Source organism: Pinus tabuliformis, chromosome 3_1 (assembly GCF_031772625.1).
Source record: "Pinus tabuliformis cultivar Carrire ecotype Pingquan chromosome 3_1, CPIR1, whole genome shotgun sequence".
NCBI classification, from domain to species: Eukaryota; Viridiplantae; Streptophyta; class Pinopsida; order Pinales; family Pinaceae; genus Pinus; species Pinus tabuliformis.
The window spans coordinates 49,525,336-49,542,333 of record NC_142301.1 but is presented as its reverse complement, the minus strand read 5'-3'; the positions used below and the strand labels follow the sequence as shown (position 1 = coordinate 49,542,333).

At 40.7% G+C, this 16,998-nt stretch overlaps 1 pseudogene; it reads right to left on the bottom strand.

Moving 5' to 3' along the window:
- The window catches only part of LOC149185709 (basic helix-loop-helix protein A-like), a 156,698-nt pseudogene that overhangs the window by 98,447 nt on the left and 41,253 nt on the right, over nt 1-16,998 (bottom strand).

Sequence of the window (16,998 nt, the reverse complement as noted above, 5' to 3'; positions counted from 1 at the left end):
TGACATCGACCAGACGGTTCGTGATGTCACTAGTGAAGCACTTCAAGATTTTATGATGGAGCAGTAGACTGTGTTGGGGGACCTAAGGGTGTAGCTGCAGGAGTTACAGGCGCGGCCCCCGTAGGAGGGTACCTTGTCTACCCATGTCGAAGTAGGCATGTGAACAGCAGAACAGATGCTACATGCAAAGATGGCCAATACGATAACCTTGCCAGAGGGAGCGCTAGTCTTTGAGAGCATAATGGATCGGGTGACACTGAATACAATGAAAGGCATTGACCTTAACTTGGTTGCCCTTCCCAGTGACACACTTTATCAGCTGCAAGATGGGATAATAGCAGAACTCTCCGCCAGAGAGATTCCCACGATCTAGGTTCTGAGCAAGCAAAAGATTAATATAGAATAGCTTAGCTTGCAGTGCAACGAGTTGGTGTCACAGAACTGACAGTTGGTACAAACTATTGATGATGCTTGTTGGTGTGTCCCAGAGTTGTCCATTGCAGCAGACCTACCAACAGAAGTACAGATCCACTATTTGGCAAGTGGAGTCTGGAACGTGCGCAAGGAAACAACAAGAGTGCAACTAGAGCTGAATCTCCAGATTGCTAAGTTGCAGTTGAAGGCATAGCCTTCCACTCCCCAAGAGGTCAAAGAATAGTGCACCAACGCTATTGTAGTAGGGATGGAAGAGATTGGAGGTGCAGTCCACGACTGTACAAACATGTTGGAGTAGGCACTGGAGGTCCTCACTACGTTGCAGGAGGACCCCAACATCCAACGGCTAGAGACCGAGGCACGTGAAATCCAGCAACAATATGAAAATATTAGAGGGAATATGTAGACAGTAGTCCTTACTCAGCAGCTTGCAAGGATGCAGCAAGCCAAGGCCTTAAAAGAGTAGGTGTAAGTGACGCGCCACAAGGAAGCAGTCCTAAAAGTGCGCATCCAACCATGGATTGATGAATCCTTCACAATCACAATGAATATTGAAGGAAAGCTTGCGCAGATACAAGGAATGCACACACAGATGCAACACAACACGCCGAAAACAGAGTGTTCAGAAGCAAGAATGCAACAGGTTCAGTAGGCAGCAGCTCAGTGCACTACAAACATTCAGACTGTTCGGGACCAGTTGGAGGGACTCTGTGCCAAGATTTTCGCACTGACAGAGTGACTTGAGGACGAGCCATGATGTTTGTGTTGGGGGCATGTTGGGCATGGAATCCCCCCATAGCATGTTTTGGGGCTTAGAGCCTATGTTTTGAGTACTATTATTGTAAAGACTCTGCGAATTGCAGGCGCGAAGTGCAAATTGTATAATAGTCATAGGGTTGTCTACCCTAATTTTTGAAGGTAGTGTTGGCCTACCCATGGTCCGCGAACCATGGGATTGTATAAATAGATCGAGGCTCTAATTTGTAAAGTAGTGAAGAAACAAGTAGTCAAGGAATGGAGTCTAGAGGATAGCGAGCATTGAGAAAAGGTCTAAGTGCTTTTGGGTCATAGTAGTAGGAAGAGGCTCTGCAGCTAAGTGTGCAGAGGCCTAGTAGAGTCTGCAGCTGAGTCCATCAACCCCTGCAACTGAGTGCATAGGGTGGAGTCGAGTCTGTAACCAAGGAAGAAGAATAATAAAGAGAATTTTGATTCCAAATCTTTTGTATCTGTTCTTGTGCTATTTCCTATTTAATTATATTGTCTTCTTTATCGCACGCACTTATATGAATGTTGAACACTATTATATATAACTAGACACATACAGATAAGCTAAGTGATCAACTAATATTGGGTTAATAGTAAGTAATTGAGTAATAACATGGATTGGGCCTCGAGCAGGGCTGCGCAAAAGCAACATCGTAGGTGGTGAGGTACTGATAGATGCATGTAGCAATGTGCATGCAGGGTAAAATCCCTGACCACCAAAAATCATCAGACATCTTTAGGGTGTGGAAACCTGGTTCTAGCACCCTCCCATACTAATTCGGGTGAGACCTCAGTCCGCTATTATAAGAAAAAATGACATCCTCATCAACTCAGAGGTGAAAGATAGCATGACTGAAGAAAAGACCACAATTGCAGGCCTTGAATCCACACTAACACTGGTTTTGCACTGCTAACCAGCTTTATAAAGCTTGTTACCAAGCACAGAGGAGCATTAGTCACCTTGCTAACTTAAGTTGTTAGACTAGGGGGAGAATTAGTGAAACTAAGAGATAATCAATGGGTCAAGCCAACGAATCTGCTCACAAATATCTAGATATTTATCCCTACATTTTCTCAAGAAAAGAAGGGAAAGTCCCAAAAATCAAACTATTTGGAGAAATTCCAATTTGAGAATGAAGGCCAATGGGAAAAAGCTTGAAAACACGGTAGGTTCATGGCTTTTAACCTAATGAACTCTAGGAGGAGCTTGGCAGCCCTAATTCGATTGTTACATAAGCAAAGTTAGGGCCATTGTGAAAGGCGTCAGAGCATTTGTCAACTTATATTTGATGATGAACATGTGTATAGCTTGGTAGCTTCTACAGATAATATTATAGTCTGTCGAAGGTCTCGGGAAGGCCTTTGAGGGTAGTTTTCATTCTCCATACATCGTGAATTTTACCCCATAGCAGAATTAGCAACTCGGCTGGGGACTATACATCTAGTTCTCGGTTTACCCAGACTCCTCTCAGTTCTTCTATTTCTTCTAAGAGCTCCCTACTTCTTCAAATCCTTTTCTAATCCACCAACTATCTTTCTACATCCTACTAGTTTGCATTCTCCTCAGAAAATGATCCTAAAGGCCCTCTGTTTGAGCAATTTCCCTCACTAACGCAGGTTACCAGGCTAAACAGAGCTTTATAAAGCATTGTGCCTATGTACAGGGAGCGTTAGTGGACCAACTAACTCTCTGTTTACATTGAAACATAGCATTAGTCTCCCATTTCCATGATTTCTAGTAGTGTCTGTGGACCAAAAGGGGGGGGGGAATTTTCTCATGGGATGAAGTAAGATTTGCAACTATATTATGTTAGAAAATTTGGTTTCCTGAAAATTTATTTTTAGGAAAAAGTTTTAGTTTTTCTCTCTTAAAATACATATTTTTTTTAAAGAAAGACTGATAAATTGTATTCATCCTTCTGTCGAAATAGGTGTAAGCTTCTCCACTTTGGTTTTCAGTAGTTGTTAGGAAATATTGGAAAAAGAATCTTTTGGTTATGCAAGTGTCGAAAGGCTATAGATGCACAGATGAATATATGAATATGTGAAAAGATGAATATGTAGAATAAGACTTGTTTGCATAAAAATTTGAAAAAAAAAATTCAGTGCACTGTTCTGCATGATTTATTGAGTCAAGAGTCTCACCATATTCATACGTCAACACCCCTACCAGAGACAAATAATCAAGTATAGTTAAAATTTACATTAAAATCAATTAGATACTCTTTTGAGAAAACCAATATTAGCTAGGCTAGGATCTTGGGATAAGCATGTGAGTGAACTGCCCAAGGTTGAAAACCAAAATTAGTGTCGTTAACGAGTGAAAAATCCTTCTGCACTCATATTACCAGGACCACTCCACTAACAACGGAGTGAAATACGAGAAAACATCAGACTGTAATTGAAGGTAGCTTCTCTTACAAATCCTTTGGGCATTCTGTGTACTAGGTGTTCCTTTGGGATTTCAGAACTGAGTCGAGGACTCAGGTATCCTGCCCACACAATGTGTTGTTTACGACTATGTCCCCCCCAGTGATGTCTGTGATCTGAGGTATCTCTAGTGGCCAAAAATTCTAGGTACTTACACAAGGTGATTCGGACAGGCTGTCCTAGTACTTAACATGGACGAATCTACTCTGTCTTCAGTTTTTGGGAGGGTGCTCATCTTCACAAGAGTACTTGGCCCCTCAATCTAAGGTTTGGGCGAAGCTCTAGAGTAACCGTAACCATACATTTGGCCATCCTTCTCTGTTATTCATTGAGATACTGGGTTTCATCTCCAGTGATCGGTGCTTATCAGATGAGGTACTTTCCCTCTGTTTGCTGATTGATATATTTAGTGTATTTTTTATTTTTAGGTACTTGAGTGCTATAATTTTTTAGACTTTAAAGAATTTCACATTAAAATTTATTTGATAAAATGTAACGGTCATCGTGGCTACATCCGGCCCTCGTTGTCACTCCAGACGATTGTTAGGACTTCCTCCACTCATTGTGGAAGATCCACTGAGTTCCACTGACTCGAATTCCTCATCTTCGAGGAATAAGTCTCCTAAATCTCACACGGGATCTGTGTGGACGACCAACAATTCAAGTTTGCTAGAGGATTTCTTCACAGAAGGATTTCTTCCTCAATTTAACACTTTGCTCACAAATTCGTCGGACCCTATCGTGGTTCCCATGGTACCTATACTTCCTTCTTCAGTAGGTGGAACTTTCCCATCTCTCCAGTCGACGACTCACGGGTTGTGGAATTTTAGAGACACTGTTTGTCCTCTACCACTTCCCTAGTCGACGGTCATCACAACACGAGTAATGTGGAATCCCACTATCCCATTTGTCCCAAGTACAAAAACTCACATAACACCCTCTACAAGTGGAACCCAGCAGATGCCAGGTTCCACTCCTATGGTGCCACAATGAATACCTTCGACAAGTGCCACATACAGTGCTCCATATAACACTCAATGCGGCACTATGGGTGAAGTTCCCATTTACCAACAACACATTCGACCACCAATGTACAGTTCCAACCCCCAGATTCAAATATCTTGGGGGATTCCCAATATGCACATGCTAGTAGGTAATGTCAATGTTCCACCTCCATTCTTAGGCATGCATGGATAGTCGCTAATTGACATGAGTTTTCCCTCTATCAATCAAACCCAAATGGTTAGTTCTGTGTCGTTCAGGAATCCATAAAGGGTTCCCAACCAATCCATGGGGGCACCCTACTCACAAACTCAAATGAGTCAAGGGGGCACCGCTTATACTGGGGGAAATTTCATACGCCAGTATGAAAATCCTCATGGAAATCCACTCTACAACACCATACCACAAATCAACTGCTACACCACGCAACCCATGTACACTATGGGGAACCAAATGTTGGGAGGAGCACAGAGCTCCTCAGGTCATCTGTCATCACCATGGTCCGAGTCGAGGGCACCTAACTCTCTGCCTTCTTTGGAAACATTTGATATTCTTGACTTATACAAGCTAACAAACGACCCCATCTACCACAACTTACAATGGCCGCTGATCCTGCATAAGATACCAATAGACATCCCAAAGTTCAATGGAAAACAAGGGGAGGATCTAGGCACCCATATCGCCACCTACCATCTCTGGTGTGTTTCAAACTATATGGTGGATTATAGTGTCAGGTTATGTCTTTTTCCCCATACCGTCACTGGCAACGCAACAAAATGGTATATTGAGTTACCACGTGCATCAGTAAATACTTTTGACACTTTAGCGATGGAATTCCTAAAGCACTTCTAGTTACCTATCCGCTATGAGACTGGGACAGAGCTCCTCACTTTATTTCGTCAGGATACTGCCACCCACATCTCTGATCATATTCATGAATGGAGACATAGGCGGAGGTTATTCAAAGCTCCCATCCCAGATTTTCTCTTAATGGACTGGTTCTATAGGTCTTTACTTCCGCAAATCACTAGAGATGTCGCTCTAGGTGGTGCGATCACAGAAGACCAATCCATATGTCGTGTCCAACACTTAGATTTGATATATTTGCAGTCTCGCACTCTTTATGACATAGTCCCCAATGCTCCTGGTAACCCCAATGCTTCCGCCACTCAGCACCTTGGAGTGTACGCCGACAGGATTGTTGGCGCAACTTCTGGGGTCGCTGTAAAACAACTCAGTGGTTCCATTACCAAGATGGCAGTGGACCCCTCTACCAATACAACTGCTCTTCCTGCCACTGCAATAAACTCTATGCAGTCTACACAAAATCCCAGTGGTAAGAAAAAGAAGAATAAGAAAAAGACCGCTCCTTCTGAGGAGCAGTCAACAAAGCAGCCCAACCCAAAACAGAGGGCCGCTGCACCTACTACTGATGAAAAGGATACACCTGCCTTATTTCCTTGCAAACTCTATGATGAAGACCACGTAACCTGGCGTTGTTTGGGTCTTCAAGAATGCACAGAGTACCTTGCCAAAAGGGATACTAGTAAGACCCCTGCTGTCCTCAGGAATCCTTTTCCCACTTAGCAGTAGCAAAATATTATTGCAAACCAAAAACAACCCATGGCAGGGGGTAGTGATGGTTCGCAACATCCTTCAGTTGGTGAAGGATCTTCTACCATTTTCACATTTGAAACGATAGAACTTGCCACAAGAGCCAAACCTTATGGAGCTCCTATTACTCTTGCAGAAGAACCATCCTCAGGTCAAAACCCATCGTCGCCCAACGATCTGCATATCGAAAGGTTGGTTGAGGCCTTTGTAATTTGAGCCCCCAAAGGGGCACTTCGACACACAATGCTTAATACATCTGCACGTGCCACCCAACACTACAATATCATAGAGGATTTGGCACAAGCATCGTCGGCTATGTCGGCGATCGAAGTATTACAAACATGCCCCAGCCAACGAAAAGATTTGCTTTCAGCTATCAAAGGTATTGACCCTATGGATTCCATGCTTGCTATTTTCAACATGGAAAAGTGTAAACCTCCCCTTTCCCACCAGCTTGCATTTCAAGTGCATATCACTTCGAAAGGTAAAGGTATACACAAAACCATCATCGACGAAGGTGCTTCTACTTGCGTCATGTTAGATTCATGTTGGCTCACCCTGGGTTCCCCAACCCTATCCCCACCATCAAACTCCCTTAAAGCTTTTGACGGCCACACCTTTATCCCAAAAGGACACCTAGCCAGTTTTCCCATCACTTTGGCTAGGAAAACTATAACGGTGGACGTAGAAGTCGTAGACAGAAAACTCGACTATAATCTCTTGCTAGGTCATAGTTGGACATTTGCCATGATGGCCATCATATCTACTATCTTTTGCATCATCCAATTTCCATTGGATGGAAAGGTTATTACAGTAGATTAGTTGGCTTTTTTCACCCCTAATTATTCACCATTACCAAGTGGCTCCGTACCCCTAATAGGAGGTGGAACTGACAGTTACGTCAATGTAGGTACTGGTCTACTGAAGGCTTCTTCCCTCATGGGCTGTTTCCCTCTTCAGCCACTGCAAGTTTCACATATGGTCAATATTCTTTCATCTATTCCTCATGAAAAGACCGATCCATGGATCCTACCGTCTCCTTCAAAAATTGACACATACGGAGAGAAAATGCTGCTGTCACTAGCTGAATCAGCCTACCAAGCCATTCAATTTGCATCTGAATCTCCGATCACTTTGGTTTCAGCCAACGGTACCACTGCCCCTCCCATAACCACTCTTTCTTTCGATCCACTCAATCAAGTCCTACCGATGGACGAAGCTATTAGAGAGATCACGAGGTTAGAAGAGTCACCTTGGGATGATTTGCACCATCATGTTTCGATTGATTCAGTTATGATGCCTCTTCAAATCCTATCACCTGATGCACATGAAATCATTTCCTCATCGTATACGACTATCCAACTTTTGGACTCAGAAGGAAATAGGGGCAATATTGCACAAACTTTCCTCCCCGATATTTCTGTCATGACAGACATCGTGGAAAACATACAGAGTGGAGCCAATCACAATCCTGAGGAAATTGTGAGCATCACCTACCCATTTAGGGACTTCTACGATGTCTTTCCTTGGTCTTATGAGGAAATGCATGGCATAGACCCTTATAATCTCAAGCATGAGATCGAGAAAGATCGAGCATTCTTTTTATGGTATTTTTCTTGCTCGTTAATCCGAAAAACCTCGAGTCTCCTTCATTGGGCTCCTTAAACTACTACAACGAAGATAATAGAGCAGTTTTAGGGATATTTTATTGCTCTTTAAAAAATATAAACATCTCCGAGCTTTCATCGTTGCGCTCATTAAATCTATACAAAGATGGTTAGAGCACTTTTTGAGATATTTTATTGCTCTTTAAAAAATATAAACATCTTCGATTTTTTATCGTTGAGTTCGTTAAATCTATGCAACGATAGTTAGAGCAATTTTTGTGATATTTTATTGCTCTTTAAAAAATAGAAACATCTCTGAGTTTTCATCATTGTGCTCGTTAAATTCATACAACAATGCTCTGAGCAACTCTTTTTTGATCTTTTTCCAGCTCATTAAACAGAAACAGAACAATAGAGCATTCTTTTTAGGTGCTTTTTTCTCACTCTTTAAACTGAAAAAATCTTGAGCTATGTCTTTCAGCTCATTAGACTCGATAAAGATGACCCGAGAATTCTTTTAGGTAATTTTATTGCTCGTTAAAACTGAAAAATCTTGACTTTTTGTTACTGGGCTCGTTAAAAATAGACAGCAACAGCAAGAGCAGTTTCTTTTTTGGGACCGTTTCTCCCTCTTAAATCGAAAAATCCCTGAGTTTTTCCCCTCCTTTGAGCTCGTAAAACTATGAAGAAAGGATGAGTCTTTCTTTTCCCTCTTTTTCGCAATCACTAAACTGAAAAAGATACCCTGAGTTTTCTTCATTTTACTCATTAAAAATTTTGATGAAGGTATTGAGTTTGTCGTCGTGTGACTCATTAAAAATTTACAACGAAACACGAGTTTAGTCTGTCGCCTCATACTCGTAACGAAATGAGGTTGACATCTATTGGAAAAAGATTTCTCTTTATCCGGGCTCAATGGATTAAAAGACGGAAAAGTAACTGATCTGGGTATACTATTAACCTTTTGTCACACCCGGTTAACAACTATTACAAAGGGACCACCATGGAGTCTCACTTTACGATCTTTTCAGACTCACTAAATATGAAAAGACCACTGAGTTGTCTATTCTGGACTCTTTAAATTACACAGACAAGATATAGAGTCGTTATTTTTACGATACTTTTCAGACTCTTAAAACATGAAAAATTCGACGAGTTTACCTGTCTGGACTCATTAAACTAATCAAATAGGGCAAAGAGTCATTCTTTTTTACGATCCTTTTTAGACTCTTTAAACATGAAAATATTGATGAGTTTACCCGTCTGGACTCATTAAATTAATCAAATGGGGAAAGCGGACAATACAATTGTATTCCATATTAGAAAGCGTGGTTTGGCAGTAGTCATTCCCTTGAACATGACACTCCCTCAGATAAACCTTTGTTTTGATGGCCTCTCAATATTAACCCTACCAACCCATGAGTTTTAGCCTATATACCCTGATGTAATTACATCTCCTTATCCTAACACTCTGTAGTGTTCATGAGTCTAGTGTTGTCTGGTTAAGACCATTGTCATGCCTTCTATTGTTCAAGGGTTCCCATTTGTTTCCTCTATCAACCAATCATACATATCCTTTCATCATGCCCCCCATTGTTTAGACCCAAATGCTCAAAAGATTCCTCAAAAAACAAAATCATTCTTGTCCAATTTCGTGTCGACTAATGTAGGACACGTCATTTCCTACATTTCGACAGGTTTCTTCCTATCGACTTCAACACTCTATCTAGGAAGATAACCTAGAAACACATTCAATGCCTTGGTCCTTGCAGACATTAGTGGGAGTTTACCTTGTGTTTTATCATAGGTTTTCATTATTGGCTCTTGGTTAAGCGATTATATGAGTGTTCGATGACAAAGAAATCTTTCACACTTTCTAGTTTGGACTGTGCATCTTGGAGACCATCACCATTATTGGTGGCCTTCCTTGCATCTATTAATGATCTCCATTATTGACTAGTAATCAGATGATTTTGTGCATGTCCAACATCAACACATATTATCACATGTACCAATCTATGCTTTTCGGTGAAGCGGAAATCAAGACCTTAGGTAGAGGCTTGCATCATTCAGCCTTGTTTCCTCTACCAAGCTATGGATATTGTTTTTTGGAGACAGTTGTTTCAGGATGATTCTATTATGACACTGGATCCGCATTGTGCTTATCGGCAGCCAGTATTGTTATATCCCAGAAGAGAAAAATACTCTGACATAACTACTAAGCATGGGAATGCCTGACTCAGGACATGCTTTTAGCAGTTTATATATATGTATGTTGTTGTATAAGGTTTTCCCTTCCACCCAAAGCTTCTCTCTCTAAAAATTTTGACAAAAAATTACAGTTTTAGTAAATTATTTCGGCCATCTTCTCTACCTCTGATCTCACACTTTAGGGGGCATCTGTTATAAGACAAAATGACCTCCACATCAACTCAGAGGTGAAAGACAACATGACTGAAGAAAATACCACAATTGCAGGCCTTGAATCCACACTAACCCTGGTTTTGCACTGCTAACCTGCTTTATAAAGCTTGTTACCAAGCATAGAGGAGTGTTAGTCACCCTGCTAACTCAAGTTGTTAGAACAGGGGGAGCGTTAGTGAAACTAAGAGATAATCAATGGGTCAAGCCAACAGATCTACTCACAAATATCTAGATATTTATCCCTACATTTGCTCAAGAAAAGTAGGGAAAGTCCCAAAAATCAAACTATTTGGATAAATTCCAATCTGAGAATGAAGGCAAATGGGAAAAACCTTGAAAACAAGGCAGGTTCATGGACTTTTCCCTAATGAACTCTAGGAGGAGCTTGGTGTTACCGGGAAAACTAGTGTCCATTCAGAGCTGCTAGTCCCACTAAGATGGGTAGCTATCTTAGAAACAAACAAACTAAAGTTACTTGTGTCTTCCTTTATGAGAGATAGATGAGAGAGAAGTAGAGAGTACCAACCTCAGTCCTTCGCTTGGCTCCTTTCTTGTTTCCTCCCCCCTTTGATAGAGTTTCGCCACTCTTTCCTCACTTGTCCTAGTTCAAAGAACACCTGTAGAGTCCAAGCAGCATAATACCATCAAAGCATAGAGATCTATAACCATAAACAATATAGGATCAGATGTATATTAACCATATAAATGCATACACCAATACAAGATTCATAAATATACAAGAATATGGTGGAAAACTCAAGTAGCTTTATTGATAAAAGTAGTAGAAGAGAGGATTATAACCCAACAGTCTAACCCAGTGCCATCCTCCCAGCATGAAAGCCCTCTTCACCTCATGGAAAGCTAGATCACCCAACACTACAATGTTTCACAGAGAAACCAACAGCACTTCCTTAAAAAAATACAAAATTCCAGCCTCTAGATCTCTAAGATGAGGGATCCATATATAGATATTTGCGGGTGGGTGAGTCAACTTCTAGGATTTTGATTAGTGTCATTTCTCTAATAGTTCTTGGTTTGACTTGGAGATTTCATGATCTCTTACTCATCCCTAGGCGAATTCAGAGAGGCAAGTGTCAAATGAGCAGTTTCTAGAAGATTCTCTGGGTTTCCACCTAGAAAACTGCCTTTGTCGTTTGTCTACTCTCACTCATCACACCGTACAGAAGGGATTTTCAGTATGCATTTCACCCTCTATGTGTAACATGTGAGATGCATCACACCCTCACCATGGAGTAGTCTCTATGGTCCAGTTTTGACCAGTTCTGAGCAGTTTTTCAGGGAGAACTTCTGGGAAATGATGTAATCAGCTGACCTTGTTCATTTAGGGTGTGAAGCAACACTTTTAGGGGTTTAGAAACCCTTGGTTTATGGACATATATGATTGGGGTTGCAGTGTCAAATATGTCTATAACAGTTGCCCCCTAAAGCATGAGGTCATAAATCTTCTGATGTTGGGTGAAATTCTTTATCATGAGGATCCGAGGTTTTTCAAACTGGAAGGTGACATGTAATAAGATACAATACAATACATTATCTTCATAATATTTTCATGATCTAGCTAAGGCAGGCATTCCCATGCTCAAATTTATAAATTCATTTTCATGTACATAGGACAGAGAACTTTCTGTGTGGTAAACTGATGATGTTGGTAGAGCCATCATCCCTTAGCTTGGATGAATATCTGTGCAGCTATGATGTACATTTTATGTCTTTATTTTTCTTGAATATATCACAGCCCGGATGGATGAAACTAGATCTGAGGTCTTCAAACTCATTCAATCTTCAGCCGAAGTACAAGTCGATCCATGTGAAAAGGTGTTCTAATGTCGAACATGGAAATACATCGCTTGATTACCAGCCAATGATGTAAGCTATTAACAGGCGCGAGAGGAATCACCGATAATGATAATGACCCTCAAGGTACTGCAGTACAATTGAGGCAGTGTGAATACATGAGTCGATGTCGAACACCACGTAAAATCTTTTGGTTGAAGGTCATTGATGTAAACCTATCACCGAAAGTGAGAAACTTGCCATTGAGGCATGCAAGCTTCAAAGTACTAAACGGGTTGTTCCTAAGTCAACTTCTTGGATAATGAGCTGATGTCAACAAGAAGTGACCCTATCGTAGGAGGACCTTAATGAATCCCACATCTACGACACGGAATAGAGCAAATGATTTGTGGAGGTGAAAACGATCTGATGATACAAAGTTCAGGGTGGCGGTCATGAAAGAATGGAGCATGAACGTATTGTAGCAAATGAGGCATAAGCTGGGTTGGTGAATTCTCTAAGCGAATTCTCTTGAACATATTGGTGACACTGACAATGGATTGGTAGCATTAACCCCAAAAAATGGATGGTACGAAGGACCAATGGTGATATGACCGCTGAACAGAATAACCCAACTTGACTCAATCATGGTGATGGAGTGAAAGTGTCATGTTCAAGAGCGACCTACTACCAATAAAGTTCTTCAAGTTTTCTTCCCAATTTTTCCCCAGTCATTTTTAAGCAGTACCTCTTTATTTTTGTCAAGCTTGAGGAGGATAACATATGTTTGTTCTATAATTTTCCCTTCGGGCAAACCTGTCGCTATGTTTTAGCGAGACTAGTGACAATGAAACTCGCTCTTGTCAGTAATGGACAAGTTCGTCACTATTGTTTTAACAATTTTAATGACAAAGATAACTTAGTCTTTTTCAGTTTTAGAGAGTCTGAAAGGAGACGAAAAGGAAATTCCAGTAATCCTTTTTTGTAGTATAATCCCTTAATTCCGAAAAAGTATAAAATAATACGAAAGGGATGACTTTTCCGATCACTTTAACGAGACAAAAAAGACAAGCGCTCGATCTTTTTGTGTAATGATCCCTCAAGTCCAAAAAGATTAAAATATAGAGGAGGGATGGTAGTTCCAAACACTTTAACGAGTTGGAAAGGCCAATTGCTCAGCAATCTTTTTATGTTTTACGAGTCTAAAAAGAGCTTAAAAAAGACTCGTCTTTGAGGAACGAGTGATATTTTTGGGTAGCAGTTGGTTCCAGGCAACGTTTGGAACTTTTCAATCACGGCAATGTAAAGAAGATGGCTAACAGAATCAATCATCGCATCTGTTCCTCAAAAGGGTAAACAATCAAGTGGAGACGGTTGATCGGCTAAAAAGTGGAGGTGATGGTAAGAACATGAACAAGTCTCAAAAGATGATAGTAATGTGATCACAAAGGTTATTTACCGAAAGTGGGTTCATTTTTTAATGAGCTTGAACTCTGGGGGAACATATGCTCATAACCAGGTTTATTTTTTAACGAGCTTGAACTTTGCGGAAACATTGCTCATGTCAATCGTATAATAAGGATGTCTCTAATTAGTAGGTTCATTTTTTAGGGAGCTTGCCCCATGCGAAACTTTGCTCCAGAGCCTTTTGTATGCAAGCTAGGAACGACCAACCTACGAGGTTAAAGGGTTGAGAACCTACAAACTAAGAAAATAATCCTACAAACTAAGAAATTAAAAGGTCATTTTTCACTCGCATGCAAAAGGTTTGCATGCCCCCAAGTATAAAGAGAAGTAGAGTTTCTAGGCTACCATATGGAAGTTGTTGCATTAAAGCAAGGTTGTTTCGTCCGCATTTGCAAACAAAACACTTCCTTGGCTCTGTCCATCAAAATAGACAAACTTGAATGGTGGGAGCTTCCACTCACATAACGTTTAATGAGGGAATCCTTTTCTAGTCTAATCCCATTTTCCTAAATGGACGGGTGTGTCAGACTAGTCATATATCCTACGCGGAAACCTACCTTATACCTGGGGTTTTCCTACCGAAGCAGACGAGGGCACATGCCCCCTCGGTTTAGTCACATTCACCAAATTACTCGCGCTCATCAGGTGGATGGCCTGGAGGTTGATGAGACATTCCTTGTGCAAAAAGACCAGTTAGGGATGGTATTTGACTAGTAACCATGTTGGAACCAGGGAACGAAAGCTGGTCTACGAGCTAGACCATTCTGCCTTCATATGAGAAACACATCACCCTAAAGAGTGAGGAAACAATAGTTCCCATGCTATAAATGCAGTCACATCCAAGGAGTAGTTTGTAATCTAATGGCCCTTGGACTACCATCACGTTCAGATAAACGACTTTCCTTCTCAAAGTTATAGGCAAATTTGGAAGGATCCCTAACGGTCGACTAGTTCTTTTGTTGAAGCCTGACAGATTTCAAATCTCAGGTAGAAGCGATGGTGAACCAAGCGCTTTCCAAGCAATTGAGGAAAGGATACTCATGGAAGCCCCTACATCTATGATAGTACCAGCCATGATCATTTTGTAAGCTTGTACTATGATTCGGAATGGTACATTAGATGGTAGGCGAGGTCTCCCTAGTAGATTTCAATCGAAGGAAACGACTAGATTGCTTGGAGGAGGGACCGAATAAATGGCCAAATGAATCTCTAAAAAACTTCCTTCCTGCGGTAAAGGAATAGGCAGATTTCCCCCAGGTTCATCGGATTTTGTTTTAACAAAAAGAATTTGAACGGTGTTGTTCTTATTCTCTTTGGTGATTGTATCATCTGAAGGTGGACCTTCTGAAGACAAGACTGGGTCGACTGCCGTCTCGACCTATTGACTTTGGTCCGGTGTGGACTCAGAGGGTTTATCTTCAATGATAGGTGCTTTGACCAACAACAAAGGTGTGTCAGTCGGATTTTCAACTAGCAATGGACTCGGCAAGAGTTTCTTGTATCCAGGAGGAAGTCACTGCGGTGAAGCAGGATGGTTATCCAAGACTCTTTTAGCTTCGTCTAGGAAAGGACAATGGTGGAGGGCATGATCACCATCACACAGTCTACAAGGAAATTTCGATCTTCCTTTCTGTCCATTGACTTCGTTTTCACTAGTTGATGGTGTGCTCTCAACATGATCATCAGAGGTTGAAGACACTAGATTGTGCAAGAGGGGAGACCAGTCCCTTAAGATCCATCGGATGCAAGGACAATCTTGATGATAGTGGTCTCCTTTGCAAATGACACATGGAGATTTATGTTTGGATGGTGCAGTGTGTGGATTTTTTCCAGACGATGCATGGTTGCCCCCTTTTACCGTTGGCTTCTTCTTCTTCTTCTCTTTCCCTTTATTCTTCTTCTCAGTTACTTGGTTTTTAGCATTACTAGCTTCACCAAGCGAAGAGGAAGAAGGAGAGGGAGAAACAAACGAAGTAGAAGGTGGGGGAGCGACTTCAGTATCATCTGGTTATTGATTTTATTACTGAGGAATTACGGTGTTTTGAATGATAGAGGTCGAGAAAAGCCATACTGGTAGGGCAATTGTGAGTCCTGGAAGGGACAATGTAGCCATATGTGGAGCACCAACATCTCCCCAAGAAGAGAAAGGACTAGGATTCCCCCAAGGGGAAATCCTTGATTGGTGGACTCCATTTTCTCAACCTAAGACCAATGAGGGAACAATGATGTTATTTTGATTAAAATAAATTTTATGATGCTTTAACACAACTTTCTTTTTCAATTTTAAAGAGCCGAGAAAAAGCTAAAGATGACTCTAGTCGCCTTCGATTTTTAATGAGCCTGAAGTGACAAGTGTTCAAATGGACCTTTTCTTTTAAGGAGTCTAAAAAGGAATGAAAGTGACTACTCTAGAAATCTAGACAGAAGGATTACCAAACCAATCACAAAACTGCAGAATACTTTTTACGTACGGTAGTCAATCTTCCCGAATGTTGTGTTCAGTGCATTGCGATCGATAGGGCGGTAGACACGACTTCCTAAGGATAAAGGATATAGCCTATTGTGGTCTTCCAATATATACTCAACGATATGTGGGAGCATAAGTCCGTATTGGCACTTATCATATCAAAGAGGAGGAATCACCCAACCTACGATGAAAATGATAGTTACTAGGCTTTATGATGCTGGAATACGTCTCTAGACTAGACTTCTAGACGTTGTGCGTTAGGTTCCAAAGAGTTTTTATGTTCATTGAGGTTTATTTTACAGTTGATCTTTCTTAAGAAGTTTGCCTTTAAGGTTCACCGCGTGATGTAGATATACAATTCCTAAATATGCAATCTAAGATGATAAACAGTCGTTTACTTTCTTTTTGCAATGAAAATCCTAGCTACTAAGGAAGGAGAAGTAAAATTATTTCAACATAGAGCAGAGAGCACACGCTAAGATGCACTGTCCTAAATCAATTTCATTATGCAGTCTAATGCAAATGCACATGCATGTATTTTTTTTTTAGTTTCCTTAATGTGAGAATGACAAAAAGAAAACTAAGTACAAATCTAAACTATCTTTTCTCAAAGCGAAACTTTAGCAATTTCTTGTTAAAAAACGAAAGGAATACTAAGATGACACTTTCAATTTCGACTTGAAAACTGCTTTCAACACTTCAAAGAATTGATGATTCAAATCAAATACAATAGCAAAAGTGTAATCAACTATCTAAAGTGGAAGACTTTACGACACTATTTTCTCTGACTGAAAACGACACTTGCGACACTTTCAAATCAAAAGACGACAATTCGACTAAGCTACTTTTTGCAAAGGAGAACTGTAAATGATGAAAAATACATAAAAAAACATTCAAAATTCTTTATCAATGGAGGCTGAATAATGCAAAGGAAGAGAGTTTCAACAGTGATATACTGATCATAGATAGCAAAACTATTGAATAAAGCTGAAG